Here is a 25,169-nt window from a genome sequence, read left to right on the forward strand (position 1 = left end):
AGCTCTACCCCTTTACACAATAACAGTTTGAACGAAATTCTGTGGCATTTATTAATTTTCGTTCACTTATGGTACGTATATCCACAACCACGTCCATATCTCATCCCTGCACACTAACAGCGACTATAATACCAAATATAAGAATTCCATCTCTATTCATATAATAAATTTAGTACCATTTAATACTTTTCGTACGAAAGTACGAATTTCAATAACAATCTCGATACTCCACTCCAACAGTAATCTTAGTTCTATATTTCAAGATTTTATCTCGATGAGTTCACCAAATCTAAATTGTACCACATTTAGTACTTTTTGTACACATAAGTACGAATTTCCAAACCTACATATATCAATCCTACACTTCAACAGTAATCTTAATTCCAAATTTCATGTTTCTTGCGCTATGCGTTCACCCAAATCCAAATTTTACCAAATTTAGTACCACTTAGTACTTTCCAAAACTACCTCCATATCTAAATCCTACACTCAAACAGTGAACTTTATTCCTAATTTCAGGATTACACCTCTATCCATTCAGCCAAGTCCAAATTGTACCAAATTTAGTACCATTTGGTATTTTTCGTACACATAAGTACGGAAATAAAAAAAAATATATCTCAATTCTACACTGCAACAGAAATCATAATTCTAAATTTCAGGATCCCAGTTCTATCCGTTCACCCAAAACTAGATTGCGCCAAATGTAATACCATTAAGTTCTTTTCGTATGCAATGAGTACGAATTTCCTAAACTACATCAATCCTATACTCCAACAGCAATATTATTTCAAATTTTCAGAATTCTATCTCTATCCATTCAATCAAATCCAAATAGTACCAAATTGATTACCTTTGAAATACGAATTTCCAAAACTACCTCTATAAGTCAATCATACAATTCAATAGCTCAATTCTGCACTTCAACAGTAATATTAATTCCCATTTTCAGTTTTACTACCGCTAAGTACTTTTCGTACACATTAGTACGAATTTCTAAAACTACCTAAATATCACAATCCTCTACTCCAACAGTAATCTTAATTCCAAATTTTAGGATTCCACATCTATCCATTCACCCAAAACCAGCTGTACCAAATAAGTACAATTTAGTACTTTTCGTACACTAAAATAAGTACAAATATCCAAAGCTTCCTCAATATCTCAATCCTACACTTCAACAGCAATCTTAATTCCAAATTTCAGGTTTGCAGCTCTATCCATTCAATCAAATCCCCATTATACCAAATTTAGTACACTTTAGTACTATTCGTACACATAAAAACGAATTTATAAAACTATCCTCATATCTCAATCTTACACTTCAACAGTAATCCTAATTCCAAATTTCAGGTTTCCAGCTCTATCCGTTCACCCAAATCAAAATTCTACTAAATTTAGTACCACTTAGTACTTTTCGTACCCATAAGTTCGAATTTCTTAACCCATTTCCATTTATAAACACCACTTCCCAACCTTGATTTCCATACCAAATTCTAAGATTCCAGCTAAAGCCGTTCAAAATATACAATTGGTACTAAATTTCATAAATGTTAGTACTTTTCGTACACTTAGTCGAACCCTTTGGTACATTTTTCTAACCCTCCATCAGTGACCCTCATTCCAAATTTCCGAATTCTAGGTCTTTCTGTTTGCCCTATACAATGGGTACCACATTTAGTACCTTTTAGTACTTTTTGTACCCTTCCAGTTCGAACTTCTAAAAACCCAGCCTTATCTTACCCCTACACACCAACAACAACCCACACTAAAAATTTGAAGCTTCTAGATTCAGCCGTTTCGTCTGGGCGATGATCTGTCAGTCACTCAGTGACTCAGTCATCACTAAGCTCTGTTATGTAATGTTTTGGCGGTGTCCAAATTGTCCCGATTACCGAATGGTAAGACAAATAAAATGTTTTTTTTTTATGATTAAATCACTCGTGCTTCACGAATTATAATATCTTATTGGTTTAATTGCTAAAACCGAACAAATGATCATCATACCAATAGCTTGGAATCGTTGCTGAGAAAATTTTTATGTCATCCAAAATATGTAGATGAATGGTAGGTAGTACATGGTTAAAACTACTACAATCCCTGTGAATTCTGTTAGAGGTATAATAATATCCTATTTGTGTTTTGGGTTAATTTGTCACTTTTTATAATGAAAAACAGATTTTTATGATTTTTTTTTCCCAACGTTTCGTCAGCTTTTTTCGACTTCTTCAGAGGTAATCTTTATTGGAATTCCCTATTGTCAAAGTTACAGATGAGTTTAGTAAGTTTTAAGTTTTTTAAACTTACTTACTGGACTTCACGGACACACATTTTTGTATAAATAAATAATAAAATAATAAATAATTGTATAAAAACATAATCTAGTATCACAAGGCGTTTCACTTTAAGTTATTGCCACGGAATAATGTAATTTGGTGTTATCTTTCCTGTATTCAAAAACTTTCTAACGTATATCTTTTGTATAATGTACAAATTGGAAGGTCCTCAAAACGTTTGCGGATGTATTTTTTTTTTATTGTAAACCATTTTTTCTTACAAATGTAATGAATTATGATGCAGATGTTTCTCAGGGGTTCAATCTTACTCTTCTATTTTAAGCAACTAATAACAGCACTTGTATGCTATAAAAGACGATGGCATTTATAGCGACAATAACAATTATATTCCCTCTTCAGTTTTAGTTCAGAATTTTGTTTTCTCTAAATTAAACGAAGGGAATAATTAATTTATGGTTACGATCTACATAAAAAAATCCAAAAAAAAACCAAAAAAAAAAATATTGAAAAATCTGAACCTTTCAACTTGCAGATTCACCAAAAAGAGTTATATGATGCTTAATCAGCCATGATCAATGAAGTGTTTTAAAAATATGTTCATACGTTTGTTTGTTTGTTTTTTCTTGAAAGGGGAGAATATTGTCTCACGAACAAGGTATAGATTTTCAAAATCGGTTAACAAATGGCTGAGTTTAGAGTGTGACAAAAACGCATTAAAAAAATGGAACATGTTTTTACTCGTGCTCTAGGCTGCTTAGAAGATATCAAACAGTGTAATTATTTACTTTTGTATACTTTCCCTTATAAAACATTGGTACCGTAGTGTGTATGATTGTAACATGAATTTTACTACTTAATAATAAGGTACAAGGAACCAATCTTTTATAAGGGAAAGTATACAAAAAACGAAAAAGTTTTTTAACCGATTCCATTGGTTTTTCGGATTTTGGAAAGCTAACAAAATTTCCTTCTTGCTAATAGTAATTAATAGCACTGTTTGGTATGTTCTACGCAGCCTAGAGCATGCCTTATTTGCCTTATTAAGGCGATGGTCTTTTTTATGGCCTGTTTCTCTAAGACGATATGAATTAAAATTCGTTCGAATTACTGCCAAACTCCTGTTATTGTAGAAAATTTTTGTTTGATTGAAAACAAAAATTAATTAAAAATTTTTTAAAAAACAGAAGTATGGGAGTAGTTCGAACGAATTTAAATTCGAATCGCCTTAATGAAACAGGACATTAGAGTGATATTTGAATTAATTCTCTTTCGAGTTAAGCTATTTTGACCTAAGAGGTACATTGACAAAAAATAAGGAATCCACCGAACCACGTTTTACGGGTGGTTAGACCGATCGCTAAATAGGGTTACCAGCCAAGTCGGACTATAGGAAAGGTTTGGAATTAAATGACTAACATTAAAATAAAATAATTCGAATATACAAATTTCTCCTTTGTGGAGAAAATAAGATATACCCGTTTAAATTTGAAAGTCCAAGAAACCCCGTTTTTCACTACATTTTCCGTTACAAAATCTAAAACCGAAGTGACCTAAAGAAACCGGTGTTATTTTCATTTTCCATGGACTCCCACAAACCCGAATTTATGCATCAGAACCCCAGCAAAAGTTTTTGTCAACTTTTGTATCACAGTGTAATCGTCTAAGCTTTAAGCAAGCTTGATAAGATTTTAGCAATCTTGAGGAAAACGTTTGTATCAATACTACAATCAATTAATATGTAGTTTAAAACCTTTTTCTGAGTGTCGCTTTTTATATTTATCATTATTTATTTTTTTTTTTTTGGGTGCCACCTTGGTACACATCCGCCTTGCACTCAGAAAGTCTGGGGTTAGATTCCCAGGCCAGGCAGCATCAAATTTTCAACGGTGGAAAAATACCCCTCAGTGATGTTGGCGATATCTTCTGAGTATTTCAGCAATGTACAACTTTTCTACAAGTGGTGTCTAAAGATACGCCTCTTATATCATTGAGCTGGTATGAATCGGGGCGCACTCATTGATTTGAGAGAAGTCTCCCTTGTCCTTTCTGGGATGTTTGTAGAACAGCAATGTGCACCATCCAAATTAAAGGCTAAACATTGTGTTCGAATTGTGTTAAACAACCACAAATGTCTCAATCGGACGAAAGCACACAATGTTGCCTACAGTGTACGTGTGTTCCTCTTCCCATGCTCATGACCATAGGCGCTGAACTTTGCTGTTGTAGAACAATTATCATTATATTTTTTATCAGTTGCGTGTACATAACATATTTGTATTATAGGTGTATATTCGTAATACGTAGTGGTGTATTGTTAAGTGTTACTTTCAAATTAAAACAAACTACCTTATTCCACGAACATGGAATATTATCATTCATTATGCTTTCTGTTGGAATACGTATTAGGTCAGCTTTTAATCAATGAAATTATTTGTTTGTGTAATTCTGGGTTCGTTCATGAGAATTATTATAGTAGGGCTACAAAACGAATGTGATTACCACTAGTGAAAAATAACCCAGTTTATAAGTTTTTTTATATCAGTAATTATGTGTAAATCATTACATCATTATATGCGGATAGTAATGAGCTCTCATTACCTGGAAGTGCAGGAAGTAATGATATGTGCCTACCAAATTTTTACTGGGTTCCGACTTGACCTGAATATAACACATTTATTTTCTTTTAGTTTTAAAAAATTTTTTATTTCCACTAATTTTTTCTCTAGTTTGCTTAGATTGAATGATACAAGATAAAAAATCAAATAAAAAATACAGCTTTTGGCACCATTGTGTTTTAAATAGAAAGGAGCTTACATATTCCCAAAGTAATACCAATAAATGAGAAATATTTTAGATATGTATATACATATGTACATATGTATATGTTGTCATGTCCGTTTCTTTAATTCTCCATCATCATGAGATATGGTAGAACTGCCGTGGAATTCCCATAATGATGTTGCAAAATTGTCACTGGGCGAGGTTGGTTGGTTGAATAACCAGATCTGCAATGGAAAAACGATAACGTAAGGATTAGTGAAAACACGATGCAAAATTCCATTCCCAAAAATGACAAAAATCCCTCTTACCTTTTATTGTTACATTTCAGCAAACAAGTAAATGTCCGGACACCGTACGATTGAATATTGTATAGATAACGGTGTTAAAGGTTGAGGACATCTAACCGAGTCATAGGCAGGTATTGACTTTTTTGGGTGCTTCACACTCCGGACACGCGGCAAAGATTATATTCTGTATGAAAAACGGTGACCAACACAAAACGAATGTGAAGAACACCAAACTCAATACCTTGGCAGTCTTTTGTTCCGTAGCAACTGCATTAGCTGATAGGCTCTTAACTGTGGTTATAGAGGATGCTGTAAGTAAAAAAAATGGAGAACAATAGAACATTAATAATCATTCGGTTTGAAAGGTATCAAAACTAAAAATTGAGAAATTCTTGAAAGTAAAAACAAGTTGACGAATTAGGATATTCTGAAAATTTTTAGTATGTGTTTTATAAGCAGGACTTTTCTTCAAGTTGGAAGTTGAATGAATAGAATACCAAATAAAAATTACCTATAAAAGGTAATTTACATTATCTTTTTCACGGGTGACAAAACGCGTCCGCAAATCCTTATATATTTCGGTTATGGAAAACGAGTCTGTAAGGTGTGCTGTATTACCAAAGTGCTTTAATAGAAGTAGGATGCGCTTATTGATATGGGAAATGTCTCATTGTGTATTTGGAGATCTTCTTGAGAAATAGTTTGAAGAATATAATTTTAAACCATTTAAGATTATCCATTAGGGATTAATTTGACGAAATGTTCAATACAGTTGCAAATTATTGTATATATGTAGTTAAGTCAGATTTTCTGCCCAACATGTCTACATCAAAAGTGAATCGGGTGTTCAAACTACACGTTAGCAGACATTCTTGTCATAGACGGTGCCTTCAATAACCTTAGGCTCGAATTCATCCCATATTCTCTCAAAAATTTAGGTATTTCTTCTATACCCCTTATGGCCAAGCAATTGCTGTTTACGCAATTAGCAGCAGCTTTTTTCTGCTGTCCAACAATGTTATATACTGATCAATTAGATTAGGGATATGCCCAGTAGTAGTAGTCTATCACTAACTTAACTCGTAGTTTGTCAAATTCATTAAGTATTTCATTTTTCAAAAAGAGACAATAAATGAAACACTAAATGAATTTGTGTAAAAACCATTGCATCTGCTGACGACGTAGTCAACATGATTAGCGGAATGTTCCGACAAATGTTTTGGAACTGATACAAGTCTATGGTTTTGTATTGAATCCAATACAAACAAACAAATAAACTATTGAATTTACCAATCCTGGATGGAGTCACGCTAGAGCACTCTTTAGAAGCTAAGTACCTCGGAATCACTCTGTACCACCAGTTCCTGCAAGAATTCTATTAACAAGAGCTGGGGACTAGAACAACAGGGTTTTTTTCAAGATCGTACGCCGATAGTCATGAATGCCTATGGAACTGAAATGTGTGCCTTGAGCAAGACATGGGATTTACGTAAATTTGAAAAAAGTCCAGAGAGCGGCAACAATGTATTGTATTCCTAGGAAATAGAACTACCAATGAACTCGTAGAAAAACAATGATTACACGTCACCACAAATGAATTTCTTGACAGACGGTATAGAGATTTTAACTGATTACTCTTAGATGGAAACAAGAACAAAATCAGATGCCCACACCGATACCCTGAACCTACGCCTCTCATACAAGTAGAATGAAAATTGTAGTGTCTTCCAACCCGAAGTCTTTGCTATAAAAAAAGCTGTAGAACTGATAAGCAATATGAAGAGTGACATAGGTCGACTAGTGACTACATACCTCGACAGCCATACAGATTCTTAAACAATGTGTATTTTTCATACTACTGTGCTTTTGGATGGTATGGATAGAAAAACCTAATTTCATTAGATTATAGTGAAATTTGGGGTTCTTAGGGCAGCAATATTTGTATAGATTTGTAATAACTTTCATTTGAAATTTGTTTGTGGAGATTCTAATTAATGCCCTGTATTTCAATTTGAAAGAATGATTTCATCTGCGAATGAAAAATGTAAAAAGTTGTGTCCCTAATGTATGTGCAAACTGTAACAACAGCATTGAAATCATTACATCTGTGTCTTGTAAATTCATTTTTTTAACACTTTTTGCTTTTTGGTGTTGCAATTAAAACGAAACATTTCAGTCTTCGACTTCGTCTTGTTTAACGTCTAATTGAAGTTGGCGTCTGGGTACCTTGTTCACAGGTTCCAGTACAATGATGATGATGTTGTTGCTGGTTGTGCTGCTGTGGAGGATAATAGTGGTTGCCCACATTGGCCATACCAATTGTTGCAATACCCATTCCCTCTCCATGATCAATGATATCGTCTCGTCGATTATGACGCAATGAAAAACGCAATGGTTGCATTGAGGCGGCAAGTGTTTCCTTGCCATTACTTTTGACGCAACCAAAGAATTCCAACTGGGATTTGTTTCGGTACGCAGAGCAACGTAGATTTCGGTGGTTGAACATTGCATTAGAATTTTATTACAGTGTTATGTCATTTGAATTTATTGTGGTGAAAATCAAAATACCTGAGAAAAAACTGGCAAACGATTAATGTCCAAGAATTAATTGTAGGAGAAAAAGAAAAACTTTAGAGTGTACGAATATTGTTTACACACAAATAATATGAATGCAATCGCCGGGGTAACGGATCTTGCAGATTAAAGTTCTCAGAAATTACCAAATTCAAATGTTTTTCGATGTATCCACATCCAGGCCTTCTACAAAGTGGAGATCTATTTCAATTCATTTCACAGTCACTAGACTGTGCATAACAATAAAATATTATTGCAAACATGTAATTGCCTCTGTATATTGGAATGGATGAAGAGCAATTTAATTCTAATGGACAGGAAAACAAAATGAAATGTCAAATGAAATTTAGTAGAAGGAAATCTGCGGCGAGCCTTAACCAATTTAAACCCATTACACTTGGGAAGTTTTTGCGAATTCTGAAACAGCAATGTTCATGGATGAGAAAAATCAAAAAAAAAAAACTTAAAAAAACGCTGGAGGGATTTTTTAATAAATCGCGGTCAAAAATCACATTTTAAGGGTTTTTTAAGTTTTCACGATTTTGGGGCTAAAAAATGTTGTAGCTGTAAAAATTCTCAATTGGAGTGACCTTTATGGTTTGTTCCTAGGTTTTACCATTTTTGAGATATGGAAGTTCAGTAGTGCGATTCTGTAACTTTTTTTAATAACGAACCGACATCGGTAGTTAACAAAAATATTCGGTTGAGTTAACGAATGTGCTATTCTGTAACTTTATGCTACCGATTGTAGAAATCGTTAGCACATACCGACGAATATCGATAAAAAGACAAATTGCCAAATAATATATTTTTGTATTTATTAATGTATTTTTGAGTGAAAATTATTAATTCTTCGCAACTACAGAAGATAAAACGCGTAAAGGAGGACAAATATCTTCTTTTGGAAGGAAGGAATCTAAAATAAGTGTCTGCAAGTATCCCAACAATGCGAACACCAAGATAAACTTCAACTTCAAAAACGTCAAGTGTGTATGTGAGTACTTCTAGGAGGTAAAGGAACAATACATGATTGACATCAATTTTGGTGGTTTTATTCCAGGATATGAAGAAAAATATCATTAGCCTCCATCGTAATAGCTCGGAAAAACACCAATTATGGTTTTGATGTGGACAAGAACTTGTCTTTTAGACCAATAAATATGCCTGTGTGCATCTACAAACCGCCTTTTGTGAAACAATAGAACCTGCATTATTTATATTTGACGTATATTTGGCAAAAAATCATTGGTCAAAAGGACACTTCCTACTGTAGCGAATTTTATAGATGTATGATTTAAAAATTATAAATTTGGTAAAATCCTTCCTAAAGCGCTGTTTTATTTTTTCTTATTAAAAAGGTAGGGTCATATTTTGGGTTGTGGCGCTTTGTGGAAAAAATTCTGAACAGCGCATTAAAAGGAAGAGCTATATAAAGATGGAACTTTGAAAATTTGCACACTTAAGTCCCTTCGGCGACGTTCGTGGATCCACGTTACCGCCACTAAAGTTTACAGGCACATATTCATTTCACGCCCACATTGAATGGAATTTCCCATAGTGTAGAGTATGTAAAGTTGGATTGTTAGTGATGTTGAGTTGAAATCTTTATAAGATTGCCACAAAGCGAGGTAGAATATAGGAATACTATTATGAGTTTCGGCCGCAATACTGTTTTAATACTTTAGCAAACGTGTTTCATCATTAATAAGTAAGGCAAAGGTGTGCGTTTAGCTTTCATATATACATATGTACATATATGGTTAACCCTTATATAAATGTCTTATTAAGATTTTTTCCCAATAACGCGGAATTTACCTTTTATACCCGCCTTATAACATAAATCTTTGCTTATGTTCAAATAAAAACGCATATGTTAAAAGAAATCAGCTAAATATTGCAGTAATGTACTGCCGTTAAGACTTAACGACTACTTTTTTTTGGTTGTTAAGTTAACAACAATTTTCGGTAATTACCGACACAATTTACCGACAAAAATTGTTAAAATTGGTATACAGAATACCACTTACCTAAAATTATAGTTAACTACCGACATTCGTCGTTAATTTTGTCGTTAAGGAGTTACAGAATCGCACTACAGGTCATTTTTTAGGGTTTTTGTTAGGTTTTCAATATCTTGCTTGAAAACGGCAAGTCCCACCGAAATGGGACTAGAGAAAATCTTATAGCTGCCTTTTGTAGTTTTTCCTTGGTTGTACCAACTTTGAGATATATAAGTTTAAGTTGGGAAATTACAGTAATGGCATTGTTTTATAAGGAGGCGATACAGTCAGTGCCTTGCCCCAATTCCATCAGAAACAGTAAAACCTACAAAAATATCGTAAAGGTCAATCTTGTAGAGAATTTTCACTATAACATTTTCCTTAGTTCCATTTCCTAAGGAATTGCGGTTTCCAAATAAAAGTGTGAAGCCCGAACAAATCCTAAAAATGTGAACTTTGACCGCAATTTTTTTAAAAAGACCTCCGGTGATTTTTTTAGTTTTTTTTTTTTTTTGTTATCAAATTAAATATATTAATTTAAATAACAACTGACAATTCGTATAAAAATAAAGTATTTTATACAGTCAACGTTATGTTGTGGTTAATTAAATCACCAGCTTTATTCAAAGAAAATAAACTATTTTTATTTATTTTCAATTAAATGTTGACAGTGTTGATTTATGAAACTGCATTCAACTTGGGTGGGTCGTGATTGCATCAGTTTTTAGATAACGACAAAAAATAGTCATCTAATAAAATTCATGGGATTCATTTCAATTTCAAAAGTTCAAGATTTCACTTAATACAAATACATATGTATGTATATGTACATTAGGGAAATATGTAAATATTGCTCTGTTCCAGAACCTTTAAGTAAAATGTTTTAAATTTTTTGTTTAGAAGTCTGAATATTATCTCAATAACATGTGGAGGCTATTACCTGGGTAATAAAATAGGGTTATGCGTTTGTATATACTAACAGGTTAACATAAATAACTTGTTATTTTATGTTTATTGATCGTAATTTCCTTGTATAAGTGATCCAACCCATTTCTAAATATATTAATATGTTGTAGTTGTTTTGCTTTCTGCAAAATGTTTTATCCCTAATGTATGAATTCATGAAAACTATTGTGGCAAAGTAAACATACAAACTTGGAGTCACCATCTTTTCGTATCCAAACCATATCAAATCATTGGTTGTTGCTTAAGGAAGAAACTAGAACTATGCTCTTAGAACAACTAACGATGAGTGTTTTTATTGATAGATATCGATAAAATTTCATAGATGGGGGAGTAGATAACGGAGGGAGTATAAAGTAATGTTTTATTATTATTCATAGTGATTGTTTGAAATTGTTATATAATATATTTTTGTGTTATGTTTTATTATTCATTGCCTTGGCTAAAAAATGAATCCCTCAAAAATTTGGGAAAATCGGATCAGATTTTTGATATAGCTATATTGAGCCCAGAATACGCAAAATTGGACAATTATGCTGTCCATTTTCATACCCTCAGCATTTTTGCTAACGAGGGTATATACACTTTCATACGGGCAAAATGTGCTTCATCGAAATAATGGTTTTAGACCCCAAGTAAGTTTGGACGAAATGTGTTTCAGAAAATTTTGAGTCAATTGAGCAATGTCCGTCCGTCTGCCTGTCTGTCTGGCTAGAGCGCACTACAACTCTCGAACGGATGAACCGATTTGGTTCAAATTTTGGCTTTCGTAATATTTTGCCCAAATTAGTTTAAGTTCGAAGATGGGCTATATGGGCTATATCGGTCCACTCCTTCCGGTTCCTCCCACACAAAAGTTCGAAAATGTTCGGAAAATTAGTGCGCACGATAACTCTTGAAGGGAGTAACCGATTTGGTCCATACTTTGCACATCTTGAAATGTGTACCAGACTTAGATAAGGTTTCAATATGAACTCAATGGGTCCACTCCTTCGGGTACCTTCCACACAAAATTTCGGAAAAGTTCAGTTTAGGGCCATCTCTCGAATCGCTTTGATTTTTGTTTTAGCAACTTGTATTCACTGCCCCCCATACGAGGGTACAAGTTTTATTAGGGGCAAGTCCATACTTCCTGAGAAAATAGCATGAAAGTTGCAAAAAACCCCTATGACACCGTGTGAGGTGGTTGGAGCGCAAGATAACTCTAGAACGGATCTGCCGATTCGGTCCAACATTTGACCTTAGTAATATTTTGTCCAAACATAGCTTAAGTTCGAAGATAAGCCATATCGGTTCACTCCTTCAGGTACCTCCCCCACAAAAGTTCAAAAATATTCGGAAAAATTGTTCGTACGGTAACTCTTAAAGGGATTGGCCGAATTGGTCCATACTTTACACATCCTAATATATCTACCAGATATAGATCAGGTTCCTATATGGACTATATATGACCACTCCATCCGGTACCTCCCACACAAAATTTCGGATAAGTTCACTTTAAGACCTGATAACGAATCGTTTTGATTTTTGTTGAAGCAACTTGCATTCGCTGCTCCAATTACGATGGTGAAGTTTTTTTTTCAGGGGCCATACTTCTTGAGCAAACAGCCCGAAGGGTGTAAAAACCCCATAGGCACAATATGTAGTGGCTGGTGATCCACTTCAATAATGGGCAATGTCGATCCATTCCTTTTAGTATCTCCTCCGCTAAACTTTTGTTCTTTAATCCTAATCAACATTTTTGACGGTTCAAAAGCCCAAAATTTTAAAATTAAAACCCTTAAATACTTACGTTTTTTGGGGAAATAATTGTTTCAATATACACAGGCTGAGGGTATATCTCTGTCGGAAAAGCCGACTGATACTTGTTTACTTGTTTTAGTTAAAATCGAAATTTTGACTTTGACAGTCCACATTTTTTTTAAGTGGATATTTTTTAATTCCGTTTCGCTTAAGTACGAGATGGTTAGGTTCTTATTGATCCCACAAAAAACTATGCAGATCGGTTTATTCGTTTTCGAGCTACAGTGGGCACCGCAAACTGTTTTAGAAATAACAGTGTTTCGTAGGAAGCCATTTGTGAGAACACTGTGCAATATTTTTCAACAAAAAAAAAATCCGACAGTTGCTCAAGGTGTGATCTATGAGATAAAAACAAAATATTCTTAAAATTTTTTTTGTAGATTTCTTGGAAAAAATTTTATGAAAATTTATTTAAACAAAAACAAAATGAAGGTCTAAAAATGTCTGCGGCAATCAAAAATAATGGCAAGATTAATTTGTTGTATGTAGCAAACCTTTTAGACAGACTCATCAATTCTTTTTTGGACAAGGTGGACTTCTCTCATATTAATGAATGCTTCCCATTCATATTATCTCAATGATCTACCTACTCTTTATCGCCGAGTCCGAACGGCGTGTCTTACGACACCGCTTGTAGAGAAGTTTTACATGTCTGAAATACGCAGGAAATGTCGCCAAAATTACTGAGGGGTATTGTGCTACAGTTGAAAGTTTGATTTTGCCTGGCCTGGGAATCGAAACGCCGTCCTTATGGGTGCAAAGAGGATTCCTAATGAGGATGGTACTCGAAAAAGGCTTGTCAGAAATTAATTAGTAGTAATATCATAATACGACGCTTTTAGAGTATTAACCTTAGACTTTTTTAACGAAATTATTCAAAGCCGTTTAAGTTTGAATCTTAAACTATTTAATTTAAAATAATTTTCTTCCATATGCATAAAGCCTACTGACTCATGAATGTTTAAGTGTAATAAAAATTCCATTTTAAACAACCAAATGACCATTGAAATTACCATTTGAAATTTAGTGTCAATTACAGCTGGTCGTTTTGCCATTAATCTACTACCATTCAAAAGTCTCGTGTCATATTGTAAAAAAGTCTCATTCAAGAAGCATTTTGGACATACATATACCCACTCAAGGTCGCATTCACTCATAGACTTGTATGTATGTTTGGCATGACACTGTCCAGTAGCGTGTAAAACCTCCGAAACACCCATGTCCAGAAATACATAAATCAAATTTATTGCACATATTTAAGCATTTTGTATTGTGTGTTCTTAATACTGAACAGTCGTAGGTATAGCCTTTTCGTCACAGCACCAATTTTGCTTCATACATTAGTGTATTAGTTATATTAACAGTTATACGCTACAAAGTTTAACTTATTTAAATATTTTAAATCATGGAATAAGAAACATCATTTTACTGGAACCATTCTTGGCAGATCCACCTAGGAATATCGTAAAAACAATGAATTCATTTTATAGAGACGAGCTTTAAGCGAATTTGTGTTTGAAAAGCGAACATAATTTAAGTATAGAAAAAGTGAGTTATAGTGAACAACAAACAGCAACTCTGGCTTAGAATGACAGTTTTGCCTACATTTTGCATCTTTGATAATGTAATCGTTCAAACTACCCGTGATCAGGTATATACGAACATATTCCGTAAGTGGACAGTCAAAAAATAAATAAAAATAGTTACAGACTCCCACCCCCTTCAATTTTATTTTCAGTTCTTTTTCTAAAATAAATGACATGCTACAAATGCAAATACTCATACCATATATGTCGAAAATATAAGTTAACACATAATATGTTGTTTTACCTAATAAAACTAAAGCTCAGCAACAATAAAGTTGCATACTCTGTTAAACTCAATTCCAATTAAACTACATTGCAGACATTCATCTGCCCCAAATATTAAATTCCAATTAATTATTTTAATAAATCAGAAAACACACTTCCGTTGCAAAAGCACATTGCAGACATTCATCTGCTCCAAATATTAAATTCTAATTAATTATTTTAATAAATCAGAAAATACACTTCCGTTGCAAAAGCAGCCAACTCAATGAAACTGCTTTTCGTCTGTCCGATTTCAATAAACCCAAGAAATGCAATTTCCGGTCAACCAATGCAACGCTCGACGCGTGCAGACAAATTTAATAGAATTTGGTAACAACAAATTATTAAAAGCTAAGTGACATGATTTCATGGAAAATCATAATGTCAAATAAGCAAATATTTGTAATCTAGTTTATGATTGTAACACAACATTAACTTCACTCTTTTACCAACTGTCAGTGAATAAAGTCGTCTTAAATCAACAAACGGTTTTTTTTAATTCGGGAGCGGCGAAACTTTTGATAAGTGTCACTTAAGTTCAATTTTGATAATTGAACTCCGGTTTTAAAAGGGTCCGCGGTACTTTTTCGACAAAGTAACGCGTACAAGATCTAGAAGATCTTAATTAGGATCTAGACGATCTTAATTTTTTTTCAGACCTAAGCTCTCGTAGGTCTAACTTATATTTACGCGATTTGATCATTTGCACATTGTTTCCTACGCTTTTCACGCGGATTTCCAAGCTAAATAAAAGTAAAACACATTTATATTGTTGGAAAAAAATAAAGAATCCACCAACTAACAACAACCGTAATAGTGGAATGTTGTTGTCTTCGGGGATCCCCGATATACCATTTCTTTATTCATCCTTGCACGAGGAATGGCCGCATGCTTGTACGACAACAGCCGGATGATGTTCGTTTCTGTGGCATGATTCGTGTTTTCAAAATTTCATCAGATGCCTGGTTACATTTACATAGAGTCGATATTGCAGGCATGCCACTTAAGCGTGTATCACAACTTCAGTGTATTAGTGACTCATTGTCATAGATAAAGCTACCAAGTCCTTTACCAGTAAAATGTAATATTTACATGTTTCCATTTATGCCCATAAAAATGACATTGTTCAGTTTGAGTGACAAAAAATTATTGTAAATTAACAACAAAACTCATTTAATATGCAGGAAGCCGGAGACAAGGCCGTTTTTAATCAATGTAATGGAGGTAGTTTTTATAGTCACAATCAAATGAAGGGACTTTTGTAATTAAGCTGGGAACACATTGTCAGTTTTGAATGTCGATATTTCGCAATTATCGATAACTGTCAAACCGTCCAGCAACCACAATACATTTTGCGGTTGCATGATGAATGACAAAAATGAACGGCCACACTAGCAAGCAACAACAAAGCTGTCATTCAAAACTGACAATGTGTACCCAGCTTTAGGAAATGTTTGAATATAACCATTCTGTAACTTTTATCGATTAAACAGTTGTTAAAATTTCTTTTGTTTTTGTAACAAATGTAAAACAATCAAATGAAATTATTGTAATGAGTTAACAATGAGTAAAGTTGTTACGTTGATACTGAATAGGGTGGTGAGTGGAGGATTGTGGCTGGAAAAGGTGGCATGTCATAACGTCCAGGGTCATAATGTCCATGGACGCTATGACACCAAAAAAAGTGTCATATCGTCCATGGACATTGTGACACTTTTGCAAATGTCATAATGTCCATGGACCTTATGACACTTTAAAAATAAAAAAAATATGGTATAAAAGTGTTATTCATAATTCATAATTTGATTGATAAATTTTTAAATTTGTTTCAACAATTTGTCTGCAATAAGGGCAAAGCAAAGGTGATCGATTTGTTTTGGACTTTGCATCTAACTTTTCAAAACAATAAAAACAAATCTTGAAATGTTTACATGGTTGAAGCAAAATATTTCTCGGTTCCTGCACACAAATAACACATTTAAGGACCTCTGTAGGTTGACTCGGAGATGTTTCTGTATCCTCCTGAGTCTCCGATTCAGAAATATCTTGGCTATCAGCATCCTCTATGATGTCATTATTAACAATGTCGTTTTCCTTGTTTATAATAGCTTCGAAGAACTCAGATAGAGTCATAACGCCTTTGTTGGGTTTTTCGGTAAGACAATTGATTTTACAGTTTTTACTTTCTTGAATTCGTCGTTTTTTCGGCAAAACACTCAAATTACCCGCCGAAGCTTGCGCCAAAGAAGCAGGATATGAGACATCCTCATCAAACGATATGACGAATAAAGACGGACGACACGGTGAAGAAGTCGGTGCGAAAAACGGTAAATGCAAATGTAATAAAAAATCGGCGGCCGATTTTTCATTACATTTGCATTTACCGTTTTCCGCACCGAATTCTTCACAGTGTCGTCCGTCTTTATTCGTCATAAACAAAGGGAATGAAAAATCGGCCGCCGATTTTTTATTCCCTTTATCCTGCTCACCACCACCGAGAATAATTTGTCATACCTTTCTCATCCACTGTTTTTCGAAGTATTTCAGAAATGTATTAAAAATTTCCTTATTGTTTTGGGAAAAAATTCTCTAATTCATTTTTAAGTGTTAAAAATATCTCTTCAATTTGCTCCGGATTTGCTAATGGTAGACTTAAAAATTTTCTGTACCACTTTCTGCATTCTTCTCTGCGCTTTACAACATTTCCGAAGCCCTTGATTTTATGTACTTTACGCACAATAGCCTGAGTGAACCAATAGCCTTTTTGGGTGACTCCTGGAAACACGCATTCCAAAGCTTGTTTTAAAGCGACTTCATCTCCAATTCAATAGCACATCACAAAACAGCTTCTGAGTAAACTACTCACTAAATAACGGTTCTTTTCATCGAAATTTTAAGTTTTGATATTTTTAGACATTATGTCACTCCAAAAGTGTCATAATGTCTATGGACGTAGTGTCGCAAATTTTTAGACTTTATGACACTCCCAAATGTGTCATTATGTCCATGGATGCTACGACACTTTTTTTGGTGTCATAGCGTCCATGGACAATATGACCCTGGACGTTATGACATGCCACCCTGGAAAATACTCTTTTTAGACAGGAAAAATTTTGTTTTTTATTTGTCGGCAAATTAAATGTGAATTAATGTGAACTTTTCTCGTTGTTAAAAATTGGGAACATTTCAAACATGGACGCCTGTCAGTGTGATTGGCAAATAGCCCTGTCTGCCTTGAAGGACTGTGTTGTTTTTATCCAATTGTCTTAATTTGTATAATGCTTGGTTTACATTTACGAAATCCACTCGATTTCAACTGTCAATTCCATTGCTTAAACGTCAAATGAAATCCATTAAATTTCAGATGAGTTTTCATTTGACATATATGCAAAGGAATTGACAGTTGAAATCGAGTGGATTTCGTATATGTAAACCAAGCATATCTGAGGGTATTTAGCTAAATCATTTAATTGAATATGAGTTGTTTACACTCGGCCAGGGTGTTATCGCATGCCAACAAAAATAAACAGTTATAAATTATTTACATTTAATATATTATTTCAGAAAGTTAAAACACGAAACATTATAAAGTGACGTGCGAGGAACTAAATCCTAAAATACGTAAAGCGAGAATACAGGGCAAGTACAATTAAATTCAAATTTGACTCTGCGACTTCGCATGAACAACTGAAAGTTACTGGCCATATTAAACTTTCAGTTGTTCACACAGTGCTCAATCACGTTTTTTCTGGGCGGGACATATGTATATATATATATATGTAGAATGCTTAGGTTCCAATCATCGGCTATTCGTCCCTACTGTCTGATGGTATATTCAATACGCACTTGTATACGATTTGTGAAGTATTTTTTGTCCGATGTCCAACTGCCGACTAGCGTCAGTTCGATCGAACCTTTGCTGTAACAAAGCTTTGATCTGAGTCGACGATTAATCTTCGAATCACTCCTTATACGTCTGCACATTCGATGAGTGACTTCCATATATGTACATAGTACAAAAAGGATCGACTTGTGAGTTGAGTTGGTAATAACCACCTGAATTTATGAATGCCACGGAGTCTAAATCTGGTGTTTATGACTACCATTTGGTTCGGACGACTAATACTTAACATCATAACGTATGAGTAACATCAACAATAATACGTTCCACAATACTGGTTGACTTTTTTTGTGCATGTAATTTCAGAGTGTTACTCGTTGTCCTAAGGTTGACCTTTTAATTCTAAACCAGCGCTGATCATAATTACAAAAAAAATGGGAGTTATGTGTGGAAAAAGCAACAGGCAAATTATGCCACATGCTGGGCCTTCCCCCAAAAAATTGTTTTCCATTTTGGTTGGTTTAAGTTTTTGTTTAATGCCATCAGTCGCCGATCTCGTCATTCACCCAAAAATAACTGCAGTTATCCTTCTTCATTACTGTTATTATTATTTCATGCACGTTCATAAAATGTATGTTATTGTTGTAGTTGCATTCAGCCAGGCTGTCTACCTTCTCTATATTCTCTATTTTGTGTTGCATGGGCACAGACAGTTGCATTTTTAGTATTTTAATGGGTTTCAGTCACGCACAGCCTGAGAGAAAGTGTTGCCTCTTCAAATGGCAAACAATATAAAAATTGTGAAAATTAAAAATGAAGCAAATGCAAATTTAGACACCAAGGAGAATTACCTTCTAGGCTCTTTTTAAAAACCCCAATGCTTTATTTTCCATTCAGAAAATTCTATTCTATTTAGGACTTCAAGATAGCGGTAAGGCGGATAAAGAATAAATTGACGATTTTGTCCATGAAAACAAAGAAACACTACTTTAAGCTGCTAAACTTAGTTTTCGAATACTTTTGAACATTAACAGCCTGTTCATGTATGTCGATCGAAAGGTTTCTTGCGCTTCGGAAGTCGAAAAAATCATTTTCCGTTCATGTAAACACCTTCGAAACGAAAATCTATGCGACCGACAAGCCATACGAAATAACACGTAAACGTACACTTTTCCTGTAAATTTAGGTTTATGTATTTCAAAAGGACTGTCTCTTATAGAAAGAGAATGTCAAAATCACTCACATGCTTTGTAGCTGCCGAGTAGAAAGTAAACTCGCGAATAGCATCGAAAATCTTAAAATAAATTTATGCAACACAATCTTGAAACAAAATAAAAATTTTATAGACACGTTTTAATGGCGGTTTCATTCATTATTTTGAAGAAATCAATAAAAAAAAATATCTCAAAATACCGACACATTTTATTTTTCAAACAAAACAAATCACACATCCCAATAGAAAATCGAATCGTTTATGACATTTTCGTCGACGATTCGTTGAGGAAATCTACGAAATTGTCATGTACAACAACTTGCATGACCATGTCTTGCATTGTGTCTTGGCAACAAACCCAAAAAATGGTCAAGAAAACGAGCTTTGAAATAAATGTTCATATATTTATGAAAATAATCAATTTTCTATTTGTAATAGAAATTTAATATTATAAAATCATAAAATTTGGAAACCGCGTCATGCTGTAAACAATTATTTTTCATAGAAAGTGCATTACATAAAAACGGTAAGTAAGAATAAGTAATTATATTAAAAATAATTGTAGTTATTCTTTAAATACGTGCATTTAGTTTGGAGGCATGCGATTGAAAATCGCAATATGAAGCACGTGGTATATGGTAAGATTTTCGAACATATTGGTCAACAGTATATGTATGTATTTTTTTCTGCAGAATCCACAAAAGTGGGCGAGATCGCCCCCTCAGTCGGCTGGGGAAAGAAGTGAGGCGCGGTAAAGCTGGAAGAAAGTGCTGACATGCAAAACATGCGGGAATTAAGTATAATTTAAGATAACATTTGTAGACATGATATACACATTTTATAATTTAATAATAAAATAAAAAATTTATACACGACAACAAAATGAAATTGTCTTTGGTATGGTCGTTAATGACAAATAGCAAGACAATTTCTTTAAAGCAGTCGTCAACGAAATAATGGGGTTTTTGTCATCCAAGTCATCATCGACGACAGCTTCGCTTACCATGTCGCCCATGTTGCCGTGCTTGAATACTGGGACACTTGTGTGAAAAAGTCGTCAACGATTCCAAAGGGCTGTCTGCAAAGAGTCGTGAAAGAAATGGAAATGTCGTGCACGAGTCATCAATGTTGTCTTGAAGACACTTTCTATTGGGATATTCCAATGTTTGTATGTACATATATGTGGATTTTGTTTTCATTTCTCATTTGGCTCTCATTTATGGAACATAGTTGTACAAATGTACATTCAAATTAGTAGCACTTCGTATAGGATACGTAACGGCAGTCGCACGGTAGTTTGCGAAATACATGTACGCATTTTTAGACGGAAGTGAGTGACTGCTTTCCTTTAGTTACAGGTGTCCGTGCAACATACATGAACAGGCGGTAACTGTACTGAAGCTAATACATTGTAATGTAGTTCTCATTTAACTAACAATAAAGTATTTTTTCCTTCTGGCATTAAAATACTGATACATCACTACGCTCGATATATGCTTAGGGTAAAATAATACACACATTTCTATCACAAAACGGTAGGCTAGTGTCAATTCTACAGTCTGGTTATGCGCGCGAAAAATGTAATATGAATATTCAAAGGTAACATTTTTTGTGCGGCATAAATTTGTTACATTTATGATGCAGGAGGCAAAAACAAGCCGAATTGAAATGTTGTCGAGGACAACATAAACCACCCAACCGCATTACCACCCAGCAATAATGACATTGGCAATGGTTAAAACTTGTTGGTTCTCAGTTTCCCATTTCAAATGGCTAAAAGCGGGTACGGACGAAGCACTATTACAGCTTTACCATGAAAATATTTGTTGGTGGTTTGTTTGGTCGTCTAATTGCTTTGAATGGAGGGGAAGTTAAGCTGAAAATGTGGGTTTCAAATTTTGCCAACAGAAGAGTCAACTCAAATTCACGTTCATTGCATGTTCTTGGGGTGGAATTTGTTGTCGTCTATTAACACTTCCCAGCTAGAACTTTAGCTATTTTATGTCTCTAATGCAGGTAACAAATATTAGCGTAATTTATTTAAACTTGGTGTTAATAGTTTTTTGTAATTTTTATTATTTTGCAAAGCATGGAAAATATTGACATTTTCATTATTGAATGTCTGTCTGAAGATATTGTTTAGAAACTCTTTTGTTAAAAGGAAAAATACAGCTTAAAAGCTAAATTACAGCTACGATGTTAATTTGCCTGATGTCAAAATTGATTACTAGTCGATGTTAGCATGATCCTTCCGTTTCTTTATTCTTTCTATTTGAAATAAATACTTCTTGTTTAACACTTTATTCCTTTCATCACTATCAGCTTAAAAATATTACTAATAACTTTAAGACATAAGTATTGACACATGATGATGTTCATCTTAATAAATAGTGCCTTTCATCGCCGGTGGGGCAAAGAAAATGTAATTAAAAAACTGATTTCCATTTTTATGCTCAACAATATCAACAATAGCAGGTTGATGTGTTCACGGTGTCCGAACATATCTACCTTACAGTATCATTATCCATCCTCAGGTTTGGTGTTCACCTCACATTTTATTACCGGCTTGGCGCAGTGTGTGTACACTGAAACTAGATTTATCTATGAAGTAAATTAATACACTCTTAAGATCTTAAAGCTTTAAATTCTCTGTAAGATAAGCCTCTAAGGTAGATAATGATATGGCGACGTTTAAATCAATCTCAAATCCGGAATACAATGGTTGTAAGGCGACTGTTGATAATGACAGAATCGATGAGGGTAGAGGTATCATGTAAACCGGCCGTATAAGGGCCATCCGGGTTGATTAGGTACCACTACATGATGAAAAGTGTTGCAGATGTCTTTCGAAACGCAAAATCATCCAATTACTCTTAATACAAAAATTAGTTTATTAACATTTCTTTGTAATGGGTTATTCGGCTTATATTGAAAAACTATGGCGATTTCTGAGTGAAATCGGACACTTTTTCAAGTTGAGGTTTTTGATTTCCTTTATTTCTTGCTATAGTGATGTTGCTCATCAGCAAATCATTTTAGTATATGCTCAGACTTTTTTTGACTAACGGTTCCAGAAATATCGCGCCTTGAAAAAGTCAAATTATGTAAAAACTATATGCAAAGACTCATAACTTCTCTAATATTGATCCAATTTGAAAAAAAAATTTTTTGTATTTCTTTTGCTATTTTATCAGATATATAATAAAACAAGTAAGAGAGGACTATAGTCGGACGGGGCCGAAAATTTGATACCCTACACCACCTCCTCTGGGCAGTAGTTTTCCACTGAATTAATTTTATATAATTGCGACATATTTTTGTCATCCGGTCATACCTACATAAGTTTATATACACACCGTCATTACTGGAAACGTTAAGTGTTATTTTCTTTATACATTCATGTTTTTTTTTCAAAAATTAATATTTGTAAAAAGAAAGAAGTATCAAACAACATTTAGAAGTAGTTTTCTTTGATTTTTACCCAATCATCCAATGAAAAAAACCACAATTTTTTTTAGGTATTACATTAATTTTGGCCAAAGGTAGCACAATAATTTCAAGACTAGTACATCATTGCAATTTGCATCAATTTAAATTGTGGAAATTTCGCTCGACATTTGGTACTACTAAATGTAGTTCGTACAAGCAAACCAAAACAATAAAGAGACCCATTTATATGTTAGACAGTGCTTCCGTTATCTAACTGCTACATTGATATAATTTGTATTAAGAGAGGTCACGAGCTGGTTTTCTAGTTTCGTTATCGTCATTTGTCTGAATATTTCCCACAGAAATTAAAATGTGGAGTTAAAATTAAATTTTTATATCTTTCCGACAAAAGTTTTGGCTAATCTTACCATCTAAATATTATCCGATCATTATCCAAAATTACTGGCATCTTCCTTGACCAATACCCTTATCACGTGCATAAATTTGTCAGTATTGAACTATAACTGCGACCCTTAGCGTAAATGTAAGTACACGGCACACAATTAAAACTGTGGATCCTTGCATATAATAGGGTGTAACTCTATTACCTGACCACGTACATCAAAATAATTGACATCAGTGGAAAGGTTAAAAGATCGTCTTCCAAATATAACTCACGTTATCGTTCAGGATATAATACAAATTTTACACAAAAGTTTTGGTCCATTTAACCCGCTAAATATTATCTGATCATCATGTTAAAATGCAGGCTTCTTCTTCGTCCTAAACCCAAACCTTACTTAAAAATTCGCTCCGATCAGACTATTATTGCAAATTTGTAGCATCGGAGGAAAATATGGTTCTCTACACAAAACCCATTATATAATAGGCAGTAGGCTCGTTATGTAGCAGACACATTATTTGCAATTTGCATCAGGAGAAAGGTCAGTAGTTCTTTTTCCATATATGGACTACTTTGCCGGTATATGCTTTCCAGGAATTAAAATATGAACATAAATAAAATTTTGATATTTTCCATACCAGAGTAATGGTCCATTTCACCCGCTAAATAATATCAGATCATCATCCGAAATTAAAAGCATCTTCTTCTACCTAAACTTTTACCTCGTACAAAATTTCATGATTATTGAGCTATTATTACGAACTCTAGCGTGTTTATGATAACACTACAAACAAATAACTGGGTATATTAGGCTGTAACTCTGTTAACTTATCATGCACACCAACACAATTGAATTCAATAGAAAGGTCAAGCGATCCTCTTCCAAGTATAGCTTACTTGCCCGGAATGTCTCTTCCAGGAAAAAGACTTAATCTTACCTTATTTAACATTTCGAGGCGATCGGACTATTATTGCGACCTACAGAGCAGCTACAAAATCGGATAAAAATTATGCTTTTGGTCCATTTCACCCGCTAAATATTTCACAATCATCACCAATTAAAATAGCGATCTATTGTGATGTGAAACCGATCTCCATATCAAATTTCGTGACGATCGGTCCATAATTACGGCCTGGAGTTTGATTACAATTTATAATGGACAGACGGACAGACACACATCTCAAAATCGCTTTATCTCGGCGAGATATGAAGATTGGTAAACCACATTGGGGTCTCCGACGAATATTTCTAGGTGTTACATGAATTTTTACCAAAACAAACTTATAATACCCTTTCCGTATTGTGGTGTAGGGTATAAATAGAAAAAAATTTTGCACCCAGGTCTTGAATGCAAATTTCGCAATTTAAAATTTAAAATCAATTTTTATAAATAATTGTACTCTTCGATTTTCTTGATTTTTTTGTATTAAACTACGTATAATTATAAAATTTTAAGTCCCATTTGTTAGTGAGATTCGAATAATTACTATTTATACCCTATACCACAATGTGGAAGAGGGTATTATAAGTTTGTTTTGGTAAAAATTCATGTAACACCGCGAAATATTCGTCGGAGACCCCCAATGTGGTATACCAATCTTCATATCTCGACGAGATAAAGCGATTTTGAGATGTGTGTCCGTCCATCCGTCCGTCCGTGTGTCCATTTTAAATTGTAAACACGCTCCAGGCCGCAATTATGGACCGATCGTCACCAAATTTTGTAT

General features: G+C 34.0%; 1 protein-coding gene across 4 annotated transcripts in view; it reads right to left on the minus strand.

The window, feature by feature from the left end:
- Window positions 1–4,969: 4,969 nt before the first annotated feature.
- Window positions 4,970–25,169, minus strand: part of LOC141390143 (uncharacterized) — a 98,295-nt gene continuing 78,095 nt past the window's right edge. For all 4 annotated transcript variants that reach the window (XR_012409287.1, XR_012409286.1, XM_073962811.1 and 1 more), the window contains 2 exons: window positions 5,387–5,674; window positions 4,970–5,302 (listed from right to left, as the gene is read on the minus strand). The gene's annotated coding sequence lies outside the window, so the exon portion shown is untranslated. The remainder of the gene's footprint in view (window positions 5,303–5,386; window positions 5,675–25,169) is intronic.

The sequence above is a fragment of the Musca autumnalis genome, unplaced genomic scaffold, assembly GCF_047663935.1.
Source record: "Musca autumnalis isolate F117 unplaced genomic scaffold, ASM4766393v1 scaffold_1, whole genome shotgun sequence".
Taxonomy (NCBI): Eukaryota; Metazoa; Arthropoda; class Insecta; order Diptera; family Muscidae; genus Musca; species Musca autumnalis.